At 40.1% G+C, this 26,223-nt stretch overlaps 1 protein-coding gene and 1 pseudogene across 1 annotated transcript in view; one reads left to right on the top strand and one right to left on the bottom strand.

Annotated features, from left to right (window-relative positions):
* The window catches only part of OCA2 (OCA2 melanosomal transmembrane protein), a 481,450-nt gene that overhangs the window by 344,296 nt on the left and 110,931 nt on the right, over positions 1-26,223 (bottom strand). The window lies entirely within an intron of this gene.
* Positions 6,058-8,956, top strand: LOC125910193 (aryl hydrocarbon receptor nuclear translocator-like; annotated as a pseudogene).

Genomic DNA, 26,223 nt, shown 5'->3' with positions numbered 1-26,223 from the left:
AAGGGAAATTTTTCCCACCCCCACAATTTGCAACACATTACCCTTGGGAGAAAGTGGATAAAGACTGCAGGAAATCACTGTATTTCTTTGTTTCAACTATATGTGAATATGTAGTTATGTCAAAATTAAAACTTTAATTTAAAAAAGTCATTGCTTCTCTCCAAGTCATTTCAAAATTTAAATCGAGGATAGAACTTAGGATCCTATTCAGCATAGCACTGACAGTAAAAAAAAAAAAAAAAAGAAAGAAAGAATAAGAATATATGGGGTCAAATCTGATGACCCCAAAGACCCTTCTCATTCCAGAATTCCATGGCAATATCTTCCTAAATCTGGAACATTGAAATTAATGCCATCAAAATATAAGGAGCATTCACACAATGCTCATTTTAATTGAAAAATAGCACAGCAACAACAGTGCATTCACTGGTCACTGCTCCTGGCATTGAGGACTCAGTAAATACAGAGACTGGTGTGCCCAGTCCCTGTAAACAAGAAATGAGTATTTAGTAAACAGAGTGATTGAGGTCCTGGGACAGAGAGGCCTGAAGGTATGACACAGTCAGGACACAAGACACCCAGAGAAAGAGGAAGATTCAGGCCTGAATAGGCGTCCAGGGCCAAAAGGCAACCCCTTTTGCAGTGTCAGAGGCAGAAGGAAAGGAGAGGATGTGCCAGCAGTCAGGGCAAGGCAATTGGGTCATGCTCAGGAGGGGTCTGGGTTTAATCTCATCATTTTTCATTTAAAACAAACCAACTACTTGCCCAAAAAATGCACTTTTTTTTTTTTTGCTTTGTATGTGTGTGTATGAGAAAGAGTAAAGAACAGCAAGAACGAATTAAAGGAAAATGTTGCAGATCAACAAACTTCAAAACAGCATGGAGCCTTAAGTAAGTTCTAAGCAGCCTATTTGGGTGTATGTTAATTTCCCTGACTCTTGTTTAATATAATGAGGCACGTTGCCAAGATGCAAAGTTCTTTTCCTTCTCACTACCATTCCAAGGTAGGTTTCATTTGTCTTGTTTTTTCTAGTTTTAGGAAAAGCAATACATAGACCATTTTTCTAATTGGTCAAAAATGGTTTTTAATGCACTTGACTTTAAAATCACTGAAATCTTCATGAAAGATAATAAATTAAAGCACTGTACAAAATTTCATGAAGTCTGCACCTAAATGCATTCTGCTCAGAGATTGCAAATCACTTAGAAACAGCTCTCACAAGCAAGAATATATCTCTATATTTTGTCTGTTATGTGTGATATACTACAGAAATCTAAAATTAAGCTCAAAATCCACATTGAAATGCAAGTTTTCTCAACAATGCTCACAGAGATCACTTTTACGTGATGCAATGCCTTTTTAACTATTATTTTTACAAATAATACAGGCAAAGTTGTTTCAAAATGTTTATAAACTATTCTGGGCAATGTAGGTTCCAACCACCTTGACAGGTGTCATGCCAATCACAGAACCTCTGTTAATGTGGGTAACCACTTTCAATGTCTTATGAAGTAGATTGCATGGGTGATGATAAAGTTCTACTTTAATTGCATTCCTTATGATATAGTTAAGGGCTTAAATCAATTATATTCAGTTATGCCAGTTATTTTGTTACATAAAAAAATACTACATATTCTGCTATTATGACAATGTAGCCTTACACTAGTGCAAGAAGGAAGAAAAGAGGAAGAAGAATGAGAAGAAAAAGATAAGAGAGAGGGAGCAAAGAATAGAGAGAGACACACACACACAGAAAGTGAACACTATCAAATGACCCAGGTTTTCATTAGAACCAGTGCTTTGGAATCGAAACATTATCCTCACTTTGAATCAGTGTTCTCTGCCTTCAGCCTAACCCTATCCTCAGACTGACTACATTGGGCTTGAATGATCCTTAGGCACTTGGCACCAAAGCCACAACCTCTCACCCTACATGCCACCACCGGCTCTCTTCTCACTAGCAGCACTTTCAGCCATTTCTCTACTGAGTCTCACATGACATGGAAAACGGATGGAATGTTAAGTGTGTTCCAAAGATCCTGAGTTCCTTGATGTGTTGATAATCCTAGCTCAACATAAAACCCTGTGACACAATAGGCATGGAAAATGCTGGTTAAACATACACACACATATACCTTTCTGCAATGTTTCCAAAACCTAATTGCTACTGGGCTTTCCCTCTCAAGAGGCAACCAGAAAGAACAGGCAAAAGAACATGTACCCTGGGAGTGGCTGCAGGTTATCTGGGAGCCAATGTCTAGTCCTGCTAGTCCACTGAGGCCACACAAGCAGGCATGTGTTCGTTTAGAAGTTGTTTGTGTGATTTGTCATGCATTTCTGCCCAGAGCCACACACACACAATCATGGAGGGCTTAGTTGGTTTGTACTCCATATCTTGCCTTAGGATCAGAACTGGCCCTTCTGTTCCTGATGCCAAGAGGGATTAACATGCATCACGTCCTTGAGCCAGACCAGGCTGACCCCCTGGAATGGATCAGGGAGGGAAGAGAAATATGCAGATGTATAGACTCCAAAGATTGTGAGATATGATAAGAGAAACAGAGAAAAGTGTCCTAGCCCCAGCTTGCTTGGGTATGCACTAAGGCAAACTTAATGACTAACCATAAATAACACATGGGTAGTATACATATTGCCTTGGCGGGAATAGTTAGTTGGAAGTCTCACCTGAGGGGAGGATGTTCCACCCAGCACCCTCAATCAAGACTCCACCTTGGCTGTTCTTTGAGGGGCTTCCCCAGACAGAAAGTTGGATGTTGTGAGTACCCAATTTGATGTATGAGCCTTCTTTGTTCTTCTCTGTACTTCTCTCCCTCTTTATGTTTACCATAATTGTTTAATTCCTTATATTTTCTTCCCTTATTATTAATAAAGTTTTCCTCCATGAAACCAAAAGTGTGGCTATCTAGAATTACTATTATTCAGAACATCATAACAAATGCCAATCTGAACAGAGCTTCAGAGGTTCTGTGCAGACAACAGTCCTGTCATCAGATCCCAGCAGAGCAGAAAGCAACAGGTTAAGTCACTGGGATGTTTGGATGGCTGTGTACATAGAAAATGCTGACTAATTTGGAAATTGGCCCCAAAGTATGACACTCCAGATACAAAAACCTAAAATCTAAAATAGGTAGCAAGGCTTTATAGAATGGGCAGTAGTCCATAAAAAATACTAATATACAAGGTGAGGGAAAATCGCAACTCAACTGATACAATAGAAAATATTTAATAAGAGGGTCACCTGTGACAAACAAGAAGCCAAAAATGTACCTAATAAGCTTGGAGGTTTGGACACAGGGGTGAGGCAGATACTAAAACATAGAAGCTGTGAGGGGAGAAATGAATTCTGGACATAGGACTGTGAGGTGAGATGAAGATTCTGGAACATGAGGCTGTGAGGTTAGAGGTGAATGTTGGAATATAGAGGCCTGGGAGGTGAGAGGTGAATGCTGGAACAAAGGCTGTTAGGTGAGAGGTGGATGCTGGAACATGGGGCTGTGAGGTGAGGAGTGGAAACTGGAACACAGGGCTGTGAGGTGAGAGGTGGATGCTGGAACACTGGGCTGTGAGGCGAGAAACAGATGGTAGAACAGGGGCTGGTCAGGTGAGAGGTAGAAGCTGGAACATGGAGCTGTGAGGTGAGAAATGGAAGCTGGAACAGAGGGCTATGAGGTGAGAGGGAATACTGATATAGGACGCTGTGTGGTGAGATGTGACTGCTAGAACAGGGACTGGCAGATGTGAGGTGGATCCTGGAACAGGGGGTTGTGAGGTAAGAGGTAGATGCCGGAACATGGGGGCTTGAGGTGTGAGGTGGATGCTGGAATGGGAGGCTATTAGTTGATGCCACCTGTGTAGGTTCCCTGTAAGCCTGTGTGCTTCCTCACAGCGCCCTCCCAGGGTGAGAAGTGGGTTGTATGGCATCCCCATCTTACACTGGTTCATAGTGTGAATGAGAGGCAGAGAATTCCTACTCAAAGGTTGTAGCTCCCAGATTGGACCAGGAGGCTGAATAGGGTGACAGCTTTAGTGCATCTTGTAGGGAAGTTGTATATTTGAGTGCAGAGGCAACCATTGTGACCAGTGGATGGACTGGGGTGGATTGTGTTATATGCTCCCAAACATCACCCGACCCCAGGCCCTCACTCTGCTTTGGAAGATAGCACGTGAGCAGATGGAAGCAATCTACTGTGCCCTAGTACCCTGCCTCCAATGCCCACTTTTTTTTCCCTTATGTGTATTTTGTCAGTCCTGGCTATTTGTTCTTGCTGATATTTTACCATTACTGGTTTTTATATGATATATTCCCTTTGAAAGGCCCCTCATGTACTGTGTGACCTAAGGAGAATGCATATGAACAAATCATATATTTTATTTCTAGGTATTACCCACATAAGACTGAGTTAATTTTCTGGCATGACTTATGTTACACAAAATTATAGATCCTGGAGCTTAAAGGTGTCATCTGCAGCAGTCCGCAATCATACAAAACATATCCAATCACCAATTGATCCTGTGTTGCCTAGGAGGACAGATTAGGTTTCTCCTCAAAAAGGAAAATAAGAATAATTGTGTCACTGGATTTTCAGGGCTAAGTTCATAAGGTACAAATTCCTATTGCATACTACAAACATTTCTGCTAACTACAGAAGCTTAGCTACCACAGTAAAAGAAATATGCCAGTTGTTAACTCTTCTGGCTTTGGAGAATCACAATAGGTGGCTACAACTCCACAGATCCATTTAGGGAATTAGGATGTTACCAAACACTATTTTTTCATGTGACTATATCCTAAAAATTGAAATAGAGTTTAGAAAAACATGTTCTGTTTGAAGTTTCCCACAACTTCCTTTTAACATTCTGCCAAAATGACTGCTCTATGGTCACACATCATCAAATGGAAATTATTTTCACCACAGGATGAAAATACCACATTAGGTATGTCTGTTTCCTTTACTTGCAAATGAAATAAAAACAGGACTCAAAAAGATATTCGCACCCCCATGTTCATTGTAGCATTATTCACAATAGCCAAAATATTGAAACAACCTAATTGTCCATCAATGGATAAAGAAGATATGGTGTGTGTGTGTGTGTGTGTGTGTGTGTGTGTGTGTGTAATGGAATATTATCCAGCCATGAGAAAAAGGAAATCCTGCTATTTGTGACAATAGGATGGACCTTGAGGGCATTATGCTAATGAAATAAGTCAGATGGAGAAAGGCAAATTACTGTATGAACTTACCTATATGTAGAATCTAAAATAGCCAAACATAGAAACAGAGCAAAATGGTGGTTACCAGGGACGGGGGGGGGGGGGCAATTGTGGAGGAGATGTTTGAGGGTACAAACTTGCAACCAGAGGGCAAGTAAGTTCTGGAGATCTAATTAATGTACAGCATAGTGATTATAGTCAACAGTACTGTATCATAAACTTCAAAGTTGCTAAGAGACTAGATTTAATTATTCTCACCACATAAAAGAATTGATAATTATGTAACTGTGATAGAAATGTTGGTTAAACTACAGTGGTAATCATACTGCAATATACAAATGTACAAGTCAACATGTTGTACCCTTTAAATTTACACAATGTTATGTGTCAATTTAGAAATTTTTAGAAATCTGTGCCTTCCAGACCTCCAGTGCTCTAAAAGTGGCAGGCAGGCAGGCAGACAGGAAGGAAGGAGAAAGGAAGAAATGAGGAAAAGAGGGAAGGGTTCTGTAGAATACCAAAAGAGAATCTTTTAAATAACACATTATCCATCTTGGATTCCGTGGTAGCGGTGGTGGCTGTAGGGTACCGCGTTTGGGGAGTGGCTCTCCCCTCCCCCTTCCCCCTGTTCGGTGGCGGTGGCTCCTCCCATTGGGGGGGGGGGGTTGCGTAGGTAGTGGTATCTGCGGCCAAGGCTGCGGCTGCTGCTAACCCCAACTTTACAACCAGTGCAGAGCCCAACGTGGGGCTTGAACTCACAGCTGTGAGATCAAGACTTGAGCTGAGATCAAGAGTCAGATGCTTAACCAACTGAGCTACCCAGAAATGACATCAGATGTACCATCACTGGGTCCAGCCATTGCCTCAGGAAACCCTGGGGCTGGGATTCAAGGTGGAGGAGCCATTGTCCACAGGGCTATTAAGTGGTGACCAGGGTTGGATTTTGATGATGATGGAGAAGGTAAATTTTTGAGGTGTGATGATGATCAGATGTCTAATGATAAGGAGTGACTTGCCAGGTTGGATGATGAGCAGAGCTTTGCAGATAAAGAAAGACTCACCAGGGAAAATTACAGTGAAATTGAACAGGGGCAACGGAACAAGATGACAGCCTACATTACAGAACTGTCAGACATGGTGCCCACCTGTAGTGCCCTGGCTCAAAAACCAGACAACCTAACCATCTTACCCATGGCAGTCTCTCACATAAATTCCTTGTGAGGAACTGGAAATACATCCACTGATGGCACCTACAAGCCTTCGTTCCTCGCTGATCAGGAACTCAAACCTTTGATCTTGGAGGCAGCGGATGGCTTTCTGTTTATTGTCTCATGTGAGATAGGTCGGGTAGTTTACATCTCTGACTCAGTGACCCCTGTTTTGAACCAGTCTGAATGGTTTGGTAGCACACTCTATGATCAGGTGCATCCAGATGATGTGGACAAACTTCATGATCAGCTTTCCACTTCAGAAAATGACCTGACAGGGCGTATCCTTCCAGACCTGAAGACTGGAACAGTGAAAAAGGAAGGCCAACAGTCTTCCATGAAGATGTGTATGGGCTCAAGGAGATCATTTATTTGCCGTAGGAGGTGTGGCAATAGCTCTGTGGACCCAAGTCTCCATGAATAGACTGAGCTTTGTGAGGAACAGATGCAGGAATGGACTTGGCTCTGTGAAGGATGGGGAACCTCATTTTGTGGTGGTCCACTGCACAGCCTATATCAAGGCCTGGTCCCCAGCAGGTGTCTCCCTCCCAGATGATGATCCAGAGTCTGGCCAGGGGAGCAAATTTTGCCTAGTGGCCATTGGCAGACTACAGGTAACCAGTTCTCCCAACTGTACAGACATGAGTAACATTTGTCAACCAACAGAGTTCATCTCGCGGCACAACATTGAGGGGATATTCACTTTTGTGGAACACCGCTGTGTGGCTACTGTTGGCTACCAACCACAGGAACTCTTAGGAAATAATATTGTAGAATTATGTCGTCCTGAATACCAACAGCTTCTAAGAGACAGCTTGTAACAGGTGGTGAAGTTAAAAGGCCAAGTGCTATCTGTCATGTTCCGGTTCCGGTCTAAGAACCGGGAATGGCTCTGGATGAGAACCAGCTCCTTTACTTTCCAGAACCCTTACTCAGATGAAATTGAGTACATCATCTGTACCAACACCAATGTGAAGAACTCCAGCCATCAACCAAGGCCTACACTGTCCAACACAATCCAGAGACCACAGCTAGGTCCCATGGCTAATTTACCCTTAGAGATGGGCTCAGGGCAGTTGGCATCCAGGAAGCATCAACACCAAACAGAATTGGATGTGGTATCAGGAAGAGATAGATTGGCTGGCTACAATCATTCCCAGGTTTCTGTTCAGCCTGTAATAACCACAGGGCCAGAACACAGTAAGCCCCTTGGAAAGTCAGATGGTCTGTTTGCCAAGGATAGAGATCCAAGATTTTCAGAAATCTACTCCAACATCAATGCAGATCAGAGTAAAGGCATCTCCTCCAGCACTGTCCCTTCCATCCAACAGCTATTCTCACAGGACAATACATTCCCTCCTACCCCCCCTCCCCCGGCTGGCAGAGAATTTCAGAAATAGTGGTCTGGCCTCTCCTGTAACCATCGTCCAGCCATCAGCTTCTGCAGGGCAGATGTTGGCCCAGATTTCCCACCACTCCAACTCACCCCAAGGAGCCCCAACTTGGAACCCTAGCACCCGCCCAGACTTCTCTGCCCAGCAGGTGGCTACTCAGGCTACAGCCAAGACTCGTTCTTCCCAGTTTGGTATGGGAAGCTTTCAGATTCCATCCTCCTTCAGCCCCATGTCCCTCCCTGGTGCTTCAACTGCGTCACCTGGTGCTGCTGCCTCCCCTAGTCCCACCAATCATGGATCCAACTTTGCTCCTGAGACTGGACAGACTACAGGACAATTCCAGACACAGACAGCAGAGGGTGTAAGTCTGGCCACAGGGTCAGGGCCAGCATTCTCATCGTCGCTCAAGTTCTAGAGAGCAACAGCTATCAGCATGGCAACCTGGCCCACCTGAGGTCTTCCAGGAGATGCTGTCCATGCTGGGAGACCAGAGCAACAGCTACAACAACGAAGAATTTCCTGACCTAACTATGTTTCCCTCCTTTTCAGAATAGAACTATTGGGGTGATGATAAGGGGTGGGGGAGGAAAGTCACCGTTTGTTTGTAAAAAGCAAATGTTTCTGTAAAGAAAATAAAAGTCCCTCTCCCATCATTTCCCTCACCCCTAATGTGTACCCCTTCCCCTTCTGGCCTTTCCTTGCCCTCCTGCCTCTGAGAAGAAATGGGGTGAATCCTGAAGGCTTTGGGGATCTTTGAAAAACTGAGTCTGGGTGAAGTTATGAATGCCTTTCCTTATACCTCCTGACCAGAGATTTATGCAGAAATGATTTTTGCTAGGGTCAATAGGCAGGTTAGAGAACCTGACATCCATTCATCCACTATTTGCCTTGGATACTGTGGCTTGTTTTGGGAAAGAAATTGTGAATAAGGTTGGGGAGAAGAGAAATGTCCTCCTATTTGAAGATCATGAAACATGGTAGGTTACATATACCTGTATGGCTTTAGGAAGTGAGCATAGGCTCTTTCTGCTGCCTAGTGAGTGAGTAAGTGAGAGAGGGAGAAGGAAAGAGTGTGTGTGTGTGTGTGTGTGTGTGTGTGTGTGTGTACATGCATGCACATGTGTGTTTCTCTATCTTTTTCTCCCTATTAGGGAGTTATGCAGAATTTGTCCCAGATTTTATCTTTGTTTTTCCATGTAATTTTCAAAGAGTCCTAAGGAGTTAAATCTTCTACGTATTTTCCACTTAGTATTGCAGCCAAAGAGTATTTAAACAAACATCTTTGCTGCACTTACATCTATTCCCAGCCAATATGCAACTCTAAGCAGATATATAAAGTCTTTTGATATGGCTTGTCTCTCATCGAACATATTTAGTAGTAAAGCTGGGTCATTCCTGCTTTTGGTGCTCTCACCTTATAGAGAATATCTGCAAACATTACAGATGTTTAGGGTGTGAAGATAACCCCCTTTTAAAACCCCATACTTGGCCATACTTGCTGCATTTTTCTGTGAGAATCACAGATGATGTGTGTTCTGTAGAGGTTATTTCTGCATGGAAACTCAACTTCTTGGATTAGCAGTCCCAGGGAAATCTTCACTGCTGGAGTTTAAACCAAGTCTTGCAAAGTAGCCTCCTTCATCCCATTCCCAGTTCAGTCTGACTAGAAACTGAGACTTGGGTCTGTTTTGGACCTATAGTTCTTCCTCTTTGCTCCCTCCAATCTTAAGATTGGATTTTGCTTTATGATACAAGAGTATGAATCCATGTCATAGATGGGGCCTAGACTCCCATTCTAACAGGGTCACGGAGTTAACTATAGCCATATAAATGCAGATACAGGTTATTACTCTCTCTCTCTGTACCTTTCTCAGGTAACAGTCATGTGTGGCAGCCATTTTTTTTAATTGGCTCAGGCCAGTATCTTAAGTGCAAGACTGAATTAATAAGGAGAAGACATATTAAACGTAGCCATAGGGGACTGAGGGGGCATAGATGGCCTTAGAGAGGCTGAGAGAACATCATTACTGGGTTTCTCTCCCTTTTGTCTCCAGTCTGGTGCCAGGTAGTGGAGTTGAAAAGGAGATTTTTTTTTATTCTATGTGCACACATACCGTATACATATATATTTATATCACAGTTTAAGAATCCAAAAAGTTGAGCTTCCAATGGAATCCTTGTTTTTAATAATTGTTTTTAAATGTGATCAGGACTATAATATTGTACAGTTATTATAGGGCTTTTGGGGAAGGAGAGGGAAGGGAGACGAGGCTCTGGGGGTTTTGTTTCTGATTTTCCTTCAGGGTTTTATTTTTTTTCTTGTTGGCCATTTCTGTACTGCTAGCATCTGTGCTGAGCTTTACAGTGACAAAAATAATGACATGTAGCAAAGATTTTAAAACAAAATATTTTTTTCCATTTGTAAAAAAAAATAACACATTGTCAGCAAATAAAATAACTTTCAAGAACAATGAAACTGTACTGTACTGTCCAGAGACTTGCCCAAGCTAGACCATAGAAGCACAACAGATGGGAGAAAGAAATATCCCACTGCTCCCATCACTCTCCCTGTCCCCAGTAGATGTGCCCTGATGCCACCTGCCCCTTGTGGTTCCCATCCCTCCCCAGTGCTAGATCAGGTCCACACTCTGGGAGGTCTCAAGTGGTAAAGGAAAGGATATAAGCCTATCCCTGTCCTCAGTGTGATGTGCCCTTGCTGAGGGGGCATGGCAGTGCCTCCTGCACCCTGATCCTGAGCCCCATCTCCTAAAGGAGATCATGTGGGGAGACATGAAAACTGAAGCTCAGGCCAGGACTTGGGTGTGGACACTCCCCTGTGGTCAGGACTTGTCTGCTTCTAATCCTGAGGGCACCCTGGCCTCCAGGGAATCAATTCTCCAAACTGCCAGGTGTGGGCAACAGGTCAGACTCTCCACCCCTGCCTCAGAGAAGCCCAATTGTGGTGCCAGAGGTAATCCAGTGACATGAAGACAAAGTAGCACTGGGATCTATCTTATGCATACATCCAAACACAGATTCGGTTTCATATTCATGCACATGCACACACACAATCACACTCACACTAACAAGCACACACAGACACACACAATCTTGCACACACACATCCACTGAGTTTTACACTCACACACATCTATAATCTTGCACACTCATGCAGCATCAACCATCTCACACTTGCACACGCACACACATTCTACACCCTCCTCACACTCTGAGACACACACACACACACACACACACACACACACACTTGCCCCAAATGTCCTCCCAATTGATGCCTCCAGCTCATAGCAGCCAGGTCTTTTGATTAATCATAAAACTGGGAGACAAGGCAAGCCCCTACCTATCAACTTCTGATTTCTTCTTGCATATACACAAGGGCAATCAGCTCTCTGCACCACCCACATGTTTGAGAGGAGGCAGCTAAGCTGAAGCCCCGATTCTCAGCTATGAAATGAAGCTCAGCAACCATGTGGCAACCTTTGATACTTCCACTCTCCCTCCTAAGAGGACGTACGTGGTCATGGAAGAAGATGAGTTCAATCCTGCCTTTCCCACTTACCACAGCTGAGATCTGTATCAAGTTGTCTTCTGCATGGTTTCTCCAGCTATAAAACAGGAGTGTAACACCTCCCTCATGGGAACCTCCTATGTTAGTTACCTAGGGCTGCTGTCACAAAGTAGGTGGCTTAAAAAAGCACAGACTTATACTTTGATAAGTCAGAAACCCAACATACAGTCAGCAGGACAGCATTCCTTCTGAGGACTCTAGGAAGAATCCATCTCCTCAGCTCTTCCAGTTTCTAGAGGCTACCCATATTCCATGACCAATGCCCATCTTTTCAATTCTCAAAGCTATCAACAGTGGATAAAAAGTAATCACATCACCTTTCTATGACCCTTATTCCATAGTTATGTCTCCTACCCACAGCTGGGAAAGGTTCTCCACTTTCAAGGAATTGGGCCCACCTGGATAATCCAATATACTCTCCCAAGGCCCTTAACTTAATCACATCTTCAAATTTCTTCTGCCTTACAAGGTCATATATTCACAGGTTCTGGACTACCACATGTTTTTGGAATTAAATAATATAACATTTGCAAACACAAAGCTGGACCATGGTTCACTCTTTGTCTAGTTTTTGCAATTCTGGCTTCAGACATTTCCCTGCTCCTTGACAGGTGATGCAGCCTAGGTAGAAGCAAGGGTTGAGCCCCTACTTCACCTTTACCAGTTCAGGGACTTTTAGCAAGCAATTTAACTTCCCTGAGCTTCAATTTACTCACCTATAAAGTGGGTATAATAATAAATCCCATTTCATGAGATTATGGTGGAGGTCCTATTAACACAGAATTTTCAGAGCTGTGCTTGCCTTTTCACACATTAGCTCTGCTAGGTATCAATAGCATCACTATTTTCTTTGAAGTTAAAGCTCTCAGGTCCCACTGTGGCCCTTCTTTATGCACTATCATCCCCCCCCCCGCCCACACACGCATACCTCTTAACTTGATATAGCTTCAAAACAGATAATTCAGTTCACAGACTGCATGTCCAGGAACAGTCAAGGGCATGGGTAACAACCTTCAGGAGTGCTGGGACACTTCCTTCAAGACAAATCTACAAAATACCGGATATTTTTCTACTGAATTGCTTTGAAAACCCTTGAAATATCAAGTTGTGATCTTATCAGAAGAAATGTAGACAGCATGGCCAAGTATAGTTAGAAGATTCATGCCCCATCCAACTCTTTCAATTACAAAAGTGTATTTGAAATTCAGCATATTTTTCTGTTAAGTAAAGGAATTGTATTACATAATCCACCAGCTCTCTTGCAGTTCTGAAGTCTCTGACTTCAAAGAAGAAAAAGAAAGGCATCTCTGGAACAAGGTAATGGAGCCTGCTAGACAAAGTCTGCCAGATGCTACTAGAAGCAATATGTTCTGTGAATCACAATAGTAACATCTCAGCAATAAGAAAAGACTTGCAGACAAAGGGAAATGAATTAGGGGGCAGAGCCATTAGCCACAGCTATAATTTAAATTTCAGCCTTGCAAAATACAATAACAAAAATTAGGAAGGCTTGACTTGGAGGCTTCCACTGGAAAATGGCACTGTGGTATGTACATTGCATTGTGAAATATAGCATCTCGCCTCTCTCCAAATGCACCTCCCATTTCTGGAGATTAAAGTAGAGGCCCCCTGGAAGACTAGAGGTGTTCTCTATTCATCTATTTTGAATGTCATTTCACAGTTAATTTTTAAACCAAATGCTTTATGAGCTTCTAAATTAAAGGACCCAGGACAATGACACATGATCTCACACAAAGGCTACATCATTTTGCTTCAATTAGATAAAGTGAGTGAAAAGGAAAGAAAAACCTCCTTGTTTCCAACAGAAAGGAACCCGTGGTGGCAATTCTTCCTAAAACATAATTCCAGATATTGAATGGAGGGCACATAGGGGAAAAGTATTATTTCCTTTATATTGTGAAATATTTGTCATTAAGACCGTGTCACACTGTTTCAATATGATTTCATACAGTATAAGGGCATAGAAGCCTTCACTGTAATAATGGAATTTTTAGAATGCTGAATTGGGAAATCTCCAGAAACCCTATTAAATATGCAAAGTTCAAGAATTAGAAAGATTGATCCAATTTTGTTCTTTGGAGCTTTACCAAGAACTACTTTACAAGGATGAGAAATACAACCCCAAATCTTCAGTTAAGAAAGTGCCAAACAGGATTATCTATAGGACAAGAAGTTTAAATAACCTAGAGAACTTCCTGAAATTATTTCATCTCATGAATCTATTAAAAGGCCAAAGGGAACCCTGCCTGATGCTTCATTGCCAGACAGTCATTCACTCATGGGTCAGAGGTGGATGGTGCTCCCACTCCCAAGAGCCAGGTTAGACTAGACGCAGAGTAGGACCTCAGTACCTGGTCAAATATCTAAAGACACTCTGGGAACATTCTTGTTTCATAAATATTTATTGAGCACTTACTCTGTGCCAGGTTCTGTATGAGGCACCAGGAATCACTACAGAACAAAATTGCAGATAACACACAACTCACATAATGAATGAACTAGATGGCACAATAGAAAGTGCAAAGTATGACACAGCTACAGTAGAGCAGGCCAAGAGGGATCAAGGAGGGCATAATGCATAAGGAGAGTAGCTGGCAGCAGCAGAGAGGGAGGGCAGATGAGAAGAGCTGCAGGTCACCCCAAGACTCACTCTCTCTTAGTGAGGAGGGTGCAGATGGCAACAGCAGGACCCATCAGACCCCTAAGGTTCTGGGAAAACAGCTCTACCCCAAGACTTAAATAACTTCTCAGTCCTCACCTAAGGCAAATTCTACCCCTAGAGTGGACTCCTACAGTAGATCCTAGGAATGCCACAATGTTGACTCTGCTTTTAGAAAGCCCACAGGTCTAAGTATGCATCCAGATCTCCCCCTCATAATGTGTGAATGCTCCCAGGGGATTCTGGAAGCACAGTAGTTTCAGAAACACAAGGTCAAGCATACTATTTTCCTAAAACTTCTGCAACATCCTCCACCTTCTATATCAAATTACAAACACAAAAAAACAGCAGCATTTCAGTTTCACAAGTTATTGCTTGGCCTAAGTATAAACAATTTCTATTTGCAAGTAGCATTAGTGTTATAAAACAGTGGGAAAATCATATTACATTAAGCCCATGGAATATTCAACAAAATGGACCATAAACCTAGGGCATACAAAATTTTTCAACAAATATTAAAGAACTGAAGTCATACAGAATAAGTTCTCTGACCTTAAGTAAATCAAACCATAATTCAGTAACAGAAAACAGGAAAATCTCTAAAAATCTGGAAATTAAAGAACATACTTTTAACTAATCTATGGGTCAAAGAGGGAGTTTCAAAGTAAGATTTAAAAGATAGAACTAGATGAAATTGAAAATACAACTTATCAGAATGTAGGATGCAGCTAAAGAAGTGCTAAGAGGGAGAAGGAGGAGCCAAGATGGCGGAAGAGCATGGAAGTTTTTTGTGTGTCTCAAGTCCATGAAATGTAGCCAGACCAATACTAAACCACTGCACACCTAGAAAGCTGATTGGAGTATTAACACAACAATCTGCACAATCTGAACCACAGAATTCAGAAGGTACATGGTGTGGAGAGGTGAACTTAGGGAGCAAGAAGCCATGGGAAGGGAGGTGCTTTTGCGGGTAGAGAGAAGACAGAGATGGGGGGTGGGAAGAATATGGGAAAGCACCCCTCCCCAAAAGCAACTGGAGAGAAAGTGGAAAATTAGAAACAGCCACAGGGACTAAACTAAAAAGGGAGAGAGGAGAAAGGAGAAAGGAGAGGGTTTAAATTCCATTAAGACTATAAACAAGGAGAGTGCAAAGTCTGAAACTCCACAACTCAATACCTGGTGGTGCTCTGGTAGGAAGGGTGAATCCCCAAGAAAAGAGTGGGGTCCGGGGAGGTTCTTGGGCCACACAGGGAAAAGTGGTTCCACTGCTGGAAGGACATTTGGTAGAGACTGCTGAAGCCACCTGGTCCCAGCAGATCCCAGAAAATGGCCACATTCTCTGGTGCTGGAACAAGGTCATTAAGGGTGAAGCCTGGTGCCAGATGTGTGTTGTGATTTTCCATAATCCCTGAAACTCTGCTGCTACACTATCTCACAAACGTTTTCGGGGGCGGGCTGACACCTGGCTGCAGTCTCAGGGTACCAAAAGCGGCATGGTCCAGCAAGCATTCCTGGGTGCAGCCGACATTCAGCCATTGATCATTCGGCCATTGCTCTGTGAGACCCTTCTGCAGAGGGGCAGAATGGGTTAAAGCCACAGTCCTTCAGAAGTAAGGGGCCAGGGAAAACAGCCACATCTGAGACAAAACTCAGGAGAGAGGTACTGCCTGGGGCCTGGTCACAGACAGTGAAAAACTGTACACTGGACAAAAGCTGAAGAGAGATGATGGGTGTGTGATTGCTGATCAGGGAGAAGAGAGTTCCGATACTAGAGACTGGGTAGCTGGGTGACGCCATTTTCACCGTTCCCACACATGCGCCTATGAACCTACAAGCCCACAACTCTCCACCCTAGTACGTAAGCAGCGCCATCTAGTGGAGAATGGAGCTGTTATACTGAGCCCTGCCCAACTGGGCCAACCTCCCTTTCAAGAACACAGGTCTCACCACCTAATTAGTTTATGGGCTATAAAGTGCTTCATAGTCTGACTTCTAGGAGAAAATGAAGTAATTTCAGTCATATTTCAATCTGTTAGCATGTCCATCTATTCAATTTTTTTCCCTCTTTTTTACTTCTTTTTCTTGAATACAGAAACAGAAAAAAATTCATTTTTATTTTCAATTTTATTAAAAATATTTTTCTTTAATTTTTTACTATATTTTTTACTTTTGTGTAAATGTTCTCAAATTCTAATTTACTTCCATCATTTTTAGTCTACTTCAGTGTATTCATTTTTTCAAATTCTCAAATGATTTCCTTTTTCCCCCCTTTTATTTCTCTAATCTGTCAAACCACTTTGAACACCCAGACCAAAACACACCTAGGATCTAGCATCATTTATTTGATTTTGTATGTGTGTATTTTTAATTTTAATATTTTTTTAATTTTAATTATTTTTAATCTTAATTTTTCTACCTCATTAATTCCTTTTCTCCCTTCAAAATGACAAAACGAAGGACTTCACCCCAAAAGAAAGCACAAAGAAATGATGGCCAGGGATTTAATCAACACAGATACAACCAAGATGTCTGAACCAGAATTTAGAATCACGATAATAAGAATACTAGCTGGAGTCAAAAAGAGATTAGAATCCCCTTCTGAAGAGATAAAAGAAGTAAAAACTAGTCATAATAAAATTAAAAATGCTATACTTGAGCTGCAATCACAGATGAATGCTGCAGCAGCAAGGATGGATGAGACAGAACACAGAATCAGCAATATAGAGGACAAACTTATAGAGAAAAATGAAGCAGAAAAAAAGAGGGAGATTAAGACAAAAGAGCATGATTTAAGAATTAGAGAAATCAGTGACTCATTAAAAAGGAACAACATCAGAATCATAGGGGTCCCAGAAGAGGAAGAGACAGAAATAAGGGTAGAAGGGTTATGTGAGCAAATCATAGCAGAAAATTTCCTAACCTGGGGAAAGACACAGACATCAAAATCCAGGAAGCACAGAGGAACCCCATTAGATTCAACAAAAACTGACCATCAACAAGGCATATCATACTCAAATTCACCAAATACTCAGGCAAGGAGAGAATCATAAAAGCAGCAAGGGGGGAAAAAAGTCCCTAACCTACAAGGGAGCACAAATCAGGTTTGCAACAGACCTATCCACAGAAACTTGGCAGGCCAGAAAGGAGTGGCAGGATATATTCAATGTGCTGAATCATAAAAATATGCAGCCAAAATTCTTTATCCAGCAAGGCTGTCATTCAAAATAGAAGGAGAGATAAAAAGTTTCCCAGAAAAAAAAAAATTAAAGGATTTTGGGACCACTAAACCAACCCTGCAAGAAATTTTAAGGGGATTCTCTGAGGGGAGAAAAGATGAAAAAATACATACATACATACATACATACATACACACATACATAAATAAATACCAAAAGCAACAAAACTTAGAAAGGACCAGAGAACACCATCAGAAACTCCAACTGTACAAGCAACATAAATGGCAATAAATTCGTATCTTTCAGTACTCGCTCTAAACATCAATAGACTCAATGCTCCAATCAAAAGACATAGGGTAACAGAATGGATAAGAAAACAAGATCCATCTATATGCTGTTTACAAGAGACCCACTTTAGACCTGAAGACACCTTCAGATTGAAAGTACGGGGATGGAGAACCATCTATCATGCTAATGGCCAAAAAGAGAAAGCCGGAGTAGCCATACTTATATCAGAAAATCTATACTTTAAAATAAAGACTGTATCAAGAGATGCAGAAGGGCATTATATCATAATCAAGGGGTCTATCCACCAAGAAGACCTAACAATTGTAAACATTTATGTGCCAAATGTGGGAATACCCAAATATATAAATAAATTATCACAAACACAAAGAAACTCATCGACAGCAACACCATAATAGTACGAGATTTCAACAACACACCACTCACAGCAATGGACAGATCATCTAGTCAAAAAATCAACAAGGAAACAACGGCTTTGAGTGACACACTGGACCAGATGACTTTACCGATATATTCAGAACATTTCATCCTAAAGCACCAGAATATACATTCTTCTCCAGTGCACATGGAATGTTCTCCAGAAAGACCACACACTGGGACACAAATCAGCCCTCAGCAAGTACAAAAAGATCGAGATCATACCGTGCATATTTTCAGACCACAATGCTATGAAACTTGAAACCAACCACAAGAAAAAATTTGGAATGGTAACAAATACTTGGAGACGAAACAACATCCTACTAAAGAATGAATGGGCTAACCAAGAAGTAAAAGAGGAAATTAAAAAGTTCATGGAAGCCAATTAAAATGATAACACCACAACCCAAAACCTCTGGGATACAGCAAAGGCAGTCACAAGAGGAAAGTATATAGCAATCCAGGCCTTCCTAAAGAAGGAATAAAGATCTCAGATACACAACGTAACCTTATGCCTTAAAGAGCTGGAAAAAGAACAGCAAATAAAACACAAAACTAGCAGAAGACAGGAAATAATAAAGATTAGAGCAGAAATTAATGCTATCAAAAACAAAAAAACAAACAACAAAAAACCTAGTAGAACAAATCAATGAAACCAGAAGCTGTTTCTATGAAAGAATTAACAAAATTGATAAACCACTAGCCAGTTTGATCAAAAAGAAAAAGGAAAGGACCTAAATAAATAAAATCAAGAATGAAAGAGGAGAGATCACAACCAACACAGCAGAAATAAAAACAATAATAGGAAAATATTATGAGCAATTATATGCCAATAAAATGGACAATCTGGAAGAAATGGACAAATTCCTAGAAATATATACACTACCAAAACTGAAACAGGAAGAAATAGAATATTTGAACAGACCCATAACCAGTAAGGAAATCGAATTAGTAATCAAAAATCTCCCAAAAAACAAGAGTTCATTGCCAGATGGCTTTCCAGGGGAATTCTACCAAACATTTAAGCAAGAGTTAGCACCTATTCTCCGGAAGCTGTTCCAAAAAATAGAAATGGAAGGAAAACTTCCAAAGTCTTTATATGAAGCCAGTATTACTTTGACTCCAAAACCAGACAGAGACCCCACTAAAAAGGAGAACTATAGACAAATTTCCCTGATGAACATACATGCAAAAACCCTCCACAAGATATTAGCCAACTGGATCCAACAATACATTAAAAAAAATTATTTACCACGACCAAGTGGGATTTATATCTGGGATGCAGGGCTGGATCAATATCCACAAAATAATTAATATGATTCATCACATCAATAAAAGAAAGGACAATAACTATATGATCCTCTCAACAGACACAGAGAAAACATTTGACAAAATGTACCATCCTTTCATGATAAAAACCCTCAAGAAAGTAGGGATAGAAGGATCATACCTCAAGATAATAAGAACCATATATGAACGACCCAACACTAATATCATCCTCAGTGGGGAAAAACTGAGACCTTCCCCCTAAGGTCAGGAACAAGACAGGGAGGTCCATCTTGCCACTGTTATTCAACATAGTATTGGAAGTCTTAGCCTCTGCAATCAGAAAACACAAAGAAATAAAAGGCATCCAAATCGTCCAGGAGGAGGTCAAACTTTCACTCTTTGCAGATGGCATGATACTCTATATGGAAAACCCAAAAGATTCCACCAAAACACTGCTAGAATTGATTCATGAATTCAGCAAAGTTGCAAGATATAAAATCAATGCACAAAATCGGTTGTATTCCTATACACCAACAATGAAGTGACAGAAAGATAAATCAAGGAATCGATCTCATTTACAGTTGTACAAAAAACCATAAAATACCTAGGAATAAATCTAACCAAAGAGGTGAAAAATATATACATTGAAAACTATAGAAAGCTTATGAAAGAAATTGAATAAGACACAAAAAATGGAAAAATATTCCATGCTCCTGGATAGGAAGAAGAAATATTGTTAAAATGTTGATACTACCCAAAGCAATCTACATACTCAAAGCAACCCCTATCAAAATAACACCAGCATTATTATTAACCCCTATCAAAATAACATCTAGCATTCTTCAAAGAGCTAGAACAAATAATCCTAAAATTTGTATGGAACCAGAAAAGACCCTGAATAGCCAAAGCAATCTTGAAAAAGAAAACCAAAGCAGGAGACATCACAATCCCAGAATTCAAGCTATACTACAAAGCTGTAATCATCAAGACAGTATGGTACTGGCACAAGAACAGACACTCAGATCAATGGAACAGAATAGAGAACCCAGAAAAGGACCCACAAACATATGGCCAACTAATTTTTGACAAAGCAGAAAAGAATATGCAATGGAATAAAGACAGTCTCTTCTGCAAGTGGTGCTGAGAAAACTGGACAGCGACCTGCAGAAGAATGAATCTGGACCACTTTCTTACACCAGACACAAAAATAAACTCAAAATGGATGGAAGACCTAAATGTAATACAGGAAGCCATCAAAATCCTTGAGGAGAAAGCAGGCAGAAACCTCTTTGATCTTGGCCACAGCAACTTCTTACTCAACTCATCTCCACAGGTAAGGGAAACAAAAGCAAAAGTGAACTATTGGGACCTCATCAAAATAAAAAGCTTCTGCACAGCAAAGGAAACAATCAGCAAAAGGAAAAACAACCTACAGAATGAGAGAAGATATTTGCAAATGACATATCAGATAAAGGGTTAGTATCCAAAATCTATAAAGAACTTATCAAATTCAACACCCAAAAAACAAAGAACCCTGTGAAGAAATGGGCAAAATACATGAATAGACACTTCTCCAAAGAAGACATCCAGATGGCCAACCAACACATGAAAAAATGCTCAACATCACTCCTCATCAGGGAAATACAAATCAAAACCACAATGAGATACCACCTGACACCTGTCAGAATGGCTAACATTCACAACTCGGGCAACAACAGATGTTGGCAAGGATGCAGAGAAAGAGGATCTCTTTTGCATTGCTGGTGGGAATGCAAGCTGGTGCAGCCACTCTGGAAAACAGTATGGAGGTTCCTCAAAAAATTAAAAATAGAGCTATGCTACAACCCAGCAATTGCACTACTAGGCATTTGTCCAAGGGATACAGGTATGCTGTTTTGAAGGGACACATGCATCCCCATGTTTATAGCAGCACTATCAACAATAGCCAAAGTATGGAAAGATATGGAAAGAGCCCAAATGTCCATCGATGGATGAATGGATATATACTCAGCAATCAAAAAGAATGAAATCTTGCCATTTGCAACTACATGGATGGAACTGGAGGCTATTATGCTAAGTAAAATTAGTCAGTCAGAGAAAGACAAAAATCATATGACTTCACTCATATGAGGACTTTAAGAAACAAAACAGATGAACATAAGGGAAGGGAAACAAAAATAATATAAAAACAGGGAGTGGGACAAAACAGAAGAGACTCATAAATATGGACAACAAACTGAGGGCTACTGGAGGGGCTGTGGGAGGGGGGAGGTGCTAAATGGGTAAGGGGCACTAAGGAATCTACTCCTGAAATCATTGTTGCACTATAGGCTAATTTGGATGCAAATTTTAAAAAATGAAAAATAAAATTTAATAAAAAAAGAAAAATAACAATATAAAAAAAACTTAAAAAATTAAAACAATAAGTTGTAAGATAATAAGATTTTAAAAAAAGAAGTGCTAATAGCAAAAGTGATACAAAAAAAAGTTACACCAACATATACATTAGAAAAGAAAGATTTGTTCCAGATATGCAAGGCTGGTCCAAAATTCTAGAATAAATCAGTGTAATCTTCCATATCAAACAGCTAATGAAGGAAATCAACTGACACAAAAGGACACTGCAAAAATTCCATACCCAATTATGGTAAAAACTCTCAGTATCCCAAGAAAAGAAAAGAATTTACTCAATCTTTTGAACAGCATCTACAATATCTAAACATAACATCATACTTAATGGTGAAAGACAGAATGCTTTCCCTTTAAGATCAGAAACAGATAAGGATATCCACTGTCACCACTCTTGTTTTCACCACTGCAATAAAGCATGAAAATTAAAGGCATATAGACTTGAAAAAATAAATAAATAATAGTGTTCTTATTGCAAATGGTATGATTATATATATAGAAAATCCCAGAGAATCTACAAAAAACTTCCAAGAACTAATAAGTAAAAATATTATTAGTGTTATTATTAATAATAAAGTAACAGGTTACAAGATCAACATACAAAAATCAAATGCACTTGTATATACTGACAATGAAAAAATGGAAACTAAAATAAAAACACAATACCATAACAATTGCCCCAAAAATAGAGGAAACACTTAGGTATAAATTTAGCAAAATATGTACACAATCTTTGTGATGAAAAATTATGAAATAAATCAAATACCTAAATAAATGAAGAGGCATATAATATTCATGGACTGGAAGGTCTTTCTAAAATATATATGGAAAGACAAAGACCATAGAATGGACAGTAAAATTCTGAAAAATAAAAGTGGAATGAATCACTCATCTCAGTGTCAGGATTTATGATATATCTGAAGTACGTAAGATATCATGGTACTGGTGGAAGAATACACACATAGATCAATGAAACACAATAGAGAACTAAGAAATATATCCACACAATATGTCCAATTAATTTTTAACAAATGATCAAAAGCAATTTGAATGGGTTAGACTTTTCAATAAATGGTGCTAGAGGTCCATAAGTTTAAATAATGCTCCATAGATTAAAAAATTAGTCTCTCCCTAAACTTCACACTTTAAACAAAGGCTAACACAAAATGGATCATAGACTCAAATGTAAAAGTAAGATGACATAAAGTTCAGGAAAAAACATAGGAAAGGATCTTTGGGATCTAGGCGTATGTTCTTTATCTTGACACCAACAGCACAATCTAAGAAAGAAAACATTTATAAACTGAACTAAGAGAAAACAATTGCAAACTACACAACCAACAAAGTCCTTATGTCTAGAATAAAGTACATATAAAACAACATAAAACATCATTAATTTTTTAAAAATATTTTTAAGTATTCATAGCATCTTTATGTAGTCCAATGATGAAGAAAATCATTTTAGCCTTTCAGAGGATAAATGCTTAAACACACTATTCCATCCATATCACAGAATGTTATTCAGTAATAAAAAAGAAATAAAATAGTGATTATGCAACACTTTGGATGAACCTCAAGGAAATCATGCTGACTGAAAAAAAAGCCAATCTAAAAGGACACACTCTACATTATTACACTACAAAGCATTGGTGAAATAACTTCACTATAGAGAGGGAGACCAAATTAGTAGTTACCAGGCCTAACAGATGATGAAGAAGGAGATGGGTGTGGCTATACAGAGCTATCACAGGGAGCTTGTGGTGATGGTACAGTTTTAGTATCCTTATTGCAGGTGTACTTACACAAAGCTATATATATATAATTGTATACAGTCACACATGCAAACACACACATACACACACACACACACACACACAAGTGTATGTATAACCACTGAAATCTGTTTCTAGAAATTTGTCCATTTCTTCCAGATAGCACAATTTGTTGGCATATAATTGCTCAAAATATTCTCTTATTATTGTGTGTATTTCTGCACACAGAGGTTGGTATCTCTCCTCTTTCATTTGTGATTTTGTGCCTTTTCTTCATTCTTTTTGATCAATCTGACTAGTGGCTTATCAATTTTGTTCATTCTTTCAACAAGCCAGCTTCTGGGGCACCTGGGTGGCTCAGCCAGTTACGCCTCTAAATTCAGCTCATGTTGGGGCACCTGGGTGGCTCAGTCGGTTGGGCGTCCGACTTCGGCTCAGTCACGATCTCACGGTCCATGAGTTCGAGCCCTGCGTCCGGCTCTGTGCTGACTGCTCAGAGCCTGGAGCCTGTTTCAGATTCTGTGTCTCCCTCTCTCTCTGACCCTCCCCCGTTGATGCTCTGTCTCTCTCTGTCTCAAAAATAAATAAACGTAAAAAAAAATTAAAAAAAAATAAAATCGGCTCGTGTCATGATCTCAAGGTTTGTGGGTTTGAGCCCCGCATCAGGCTTTGTGCTGACAGCTCAGAGCCTGGAGCCTGCTTCAGATTCTGTGTCTCCCTCTCTCTCTCTGCCCCTCCCAAGCTCATGCTTTGCCTCCCTCTCTCTCTCAAAAATAAACCTTTTTTTAAAAAGCCAGCTCCTACTTTCGTTGATGTGTTCTACTGCTTTTTTATTTTGATATCATGGATTTCCCTTCCAATCTTTATTATTTTCCTTCTTCTGCTGGTTTGGGGTTGTATTTGCTGTTCTTTTTCCAGATCCTTTAGATGTAAGGTTAGTATGCATATTTGAGACATTTCTTCCTTCTTTAGGAAGGCCTGGATTTATATATACTTCCCTCTTATGACCACTCTTGCTGCATCCCAGAGATTTTGGACTGTCCTGTTGTCATTTTCATTGGCTTCCATGTACTTTTTAATTTCCTGTTTAATTTCTCAGTTAACCCATTCATTCTTTAGTAGGGTGCTCTTTAATATCCAAGTATTCATTGTATTTCCAAATTTTTTTTATGGTTGATTTCAAGTTTTATAGCATTGTGATCTGAAAATATGCATGGTACAATCTTAAATCTTTTTGTACTTGTCGAGAGCTGATTTGTGACCCAGTACGTGATCTGTTTTTGAGAATGTTCCATAGGCACCTGAGAGGAATTTTCATTCTGCAGCTTTAGGGTGAAATGTTCTGAATATATCTGTTAGGTCCATCCAATCCAGTGTGTCATTCAAAGCCATTGCTTCCTTGTTGATTTTCTGCTTAGATAATCTGTCCATTGTTGTAAGTGGAGTGTTAAAGTCTCCTACCATTATGTTATTATTATCAATGAATTTCTTTATGTTTGTGATTAATTGATTTATATATTTGGGTTCTTTCAAGTTGGGGGCATAAATATTTACAATTGTTAGATCTTCTTCGTATACCCCTTAATTATGATAGAATGCCCTTCATCTCTTGTTACAGTCTTTGTTTTAAAATCTAGCTTGTCTGATATAAGTATGGCTACTCTGGCTTTCCCTTGACATCCATTAGCATGATAAGATTGTTCTCCATGCCCTCCTTTAAATCTTCAGGTGTCTTTAGGTCTAGAATGAGTCTCTTGTAGGCAGCATATGGATGTGTCTTATTTTTTTATCCATCTGACACCCTATGTCTTTTGATTGGAGCATTTAGTCCATTTACATGTAGAGTGATTATTGAAAGATATGAATTTAGTGCCATAGTGTGGTCTGTAGAATTGGTGGTGTTTCTGGGTGATGCTCTCTGATCCTTCCTAGTCTTCGTTGCTTTTGGTCTTGTTTTGACTTGCCTTGTTTTGTTTTGTTTTGTTTTGTTTTTCTCCACTCAAAGAGTTCCCCCTGAAAATTTCCTTCAGGGATGGTTTAGTGGTTACAAACTCCTTTAGTTTTTGTTTATCTGGAAACTCTTTATCCCCCTTCTATTTTGAATCATAGCTTTGCTGGATAACGAATTCTTGGCTGCATATTTTTCCAATCCAGCATGTTGAAAATATCCTGACGCTCCTTTCTGGCCTGCCAAGTTTCTGTGGACAGATCTGCTGTGAACCTGACCTGTCTTCCCCTTTAGGTTAAGGACAGTTTTTCCCTTCCTCTTTTCATAATTCTTTGTCTGTGTATTTTGTGAATTTGACTATCATATACCTTGGTGATGGTCAGTTTTTGTTGAACCTAATGGGAGTTCCCTGTGCTTATTGGATTTTGATGTCTGTGCCCTTCCCAGATTAGGAAAGTTTTCAGCTATAATTTGTTAACATAAACCTTCTGCCCCTTTCCCTCTCTCTATTTTCTGGGACTTCTATGATTCAAATGTTATTCATCTTTAATAAGTCACTGAGTTCTCTAAGTCTTGTATCATGACCTTTTGCCTTTATTTCCCTCTTTTTTTTCTGCTTCATTATTTTCCATACTTTTATCCCCTATATTACTGATTTTCTGCTCTGCTTCATTCATCCTTGCTGTCATGGCATCCATTTGAGATTGCATCTTGGATACAGCATTTTTAATTTTGGCCTAAGTAAATTTTAGTTCTTTTGTCTCCAGAGAAAGGGACACTCTGGTGTCTTCTATGCTTTTTCAACCCCAGCTAGGATTTTT

This window comes from Panthera uncia, assembly GCF_023721935.1.
Source record: "Panthera uncia isolate 11264 chromosome B3 unlocalized genomic scaffold, Puncia_PCG_1.0 HiC_scaffold_1, whole genome shotgun sequence".
Classification (NCBI taxonomy): Eukaryota; Metazoa; Chordata; class Mammalia; order Carnivora; family Felidae; genus Panthera; species Panthera uncia.
This window is presented reverse-complemented; position numbering and strand designations above follow the sequence as displayed.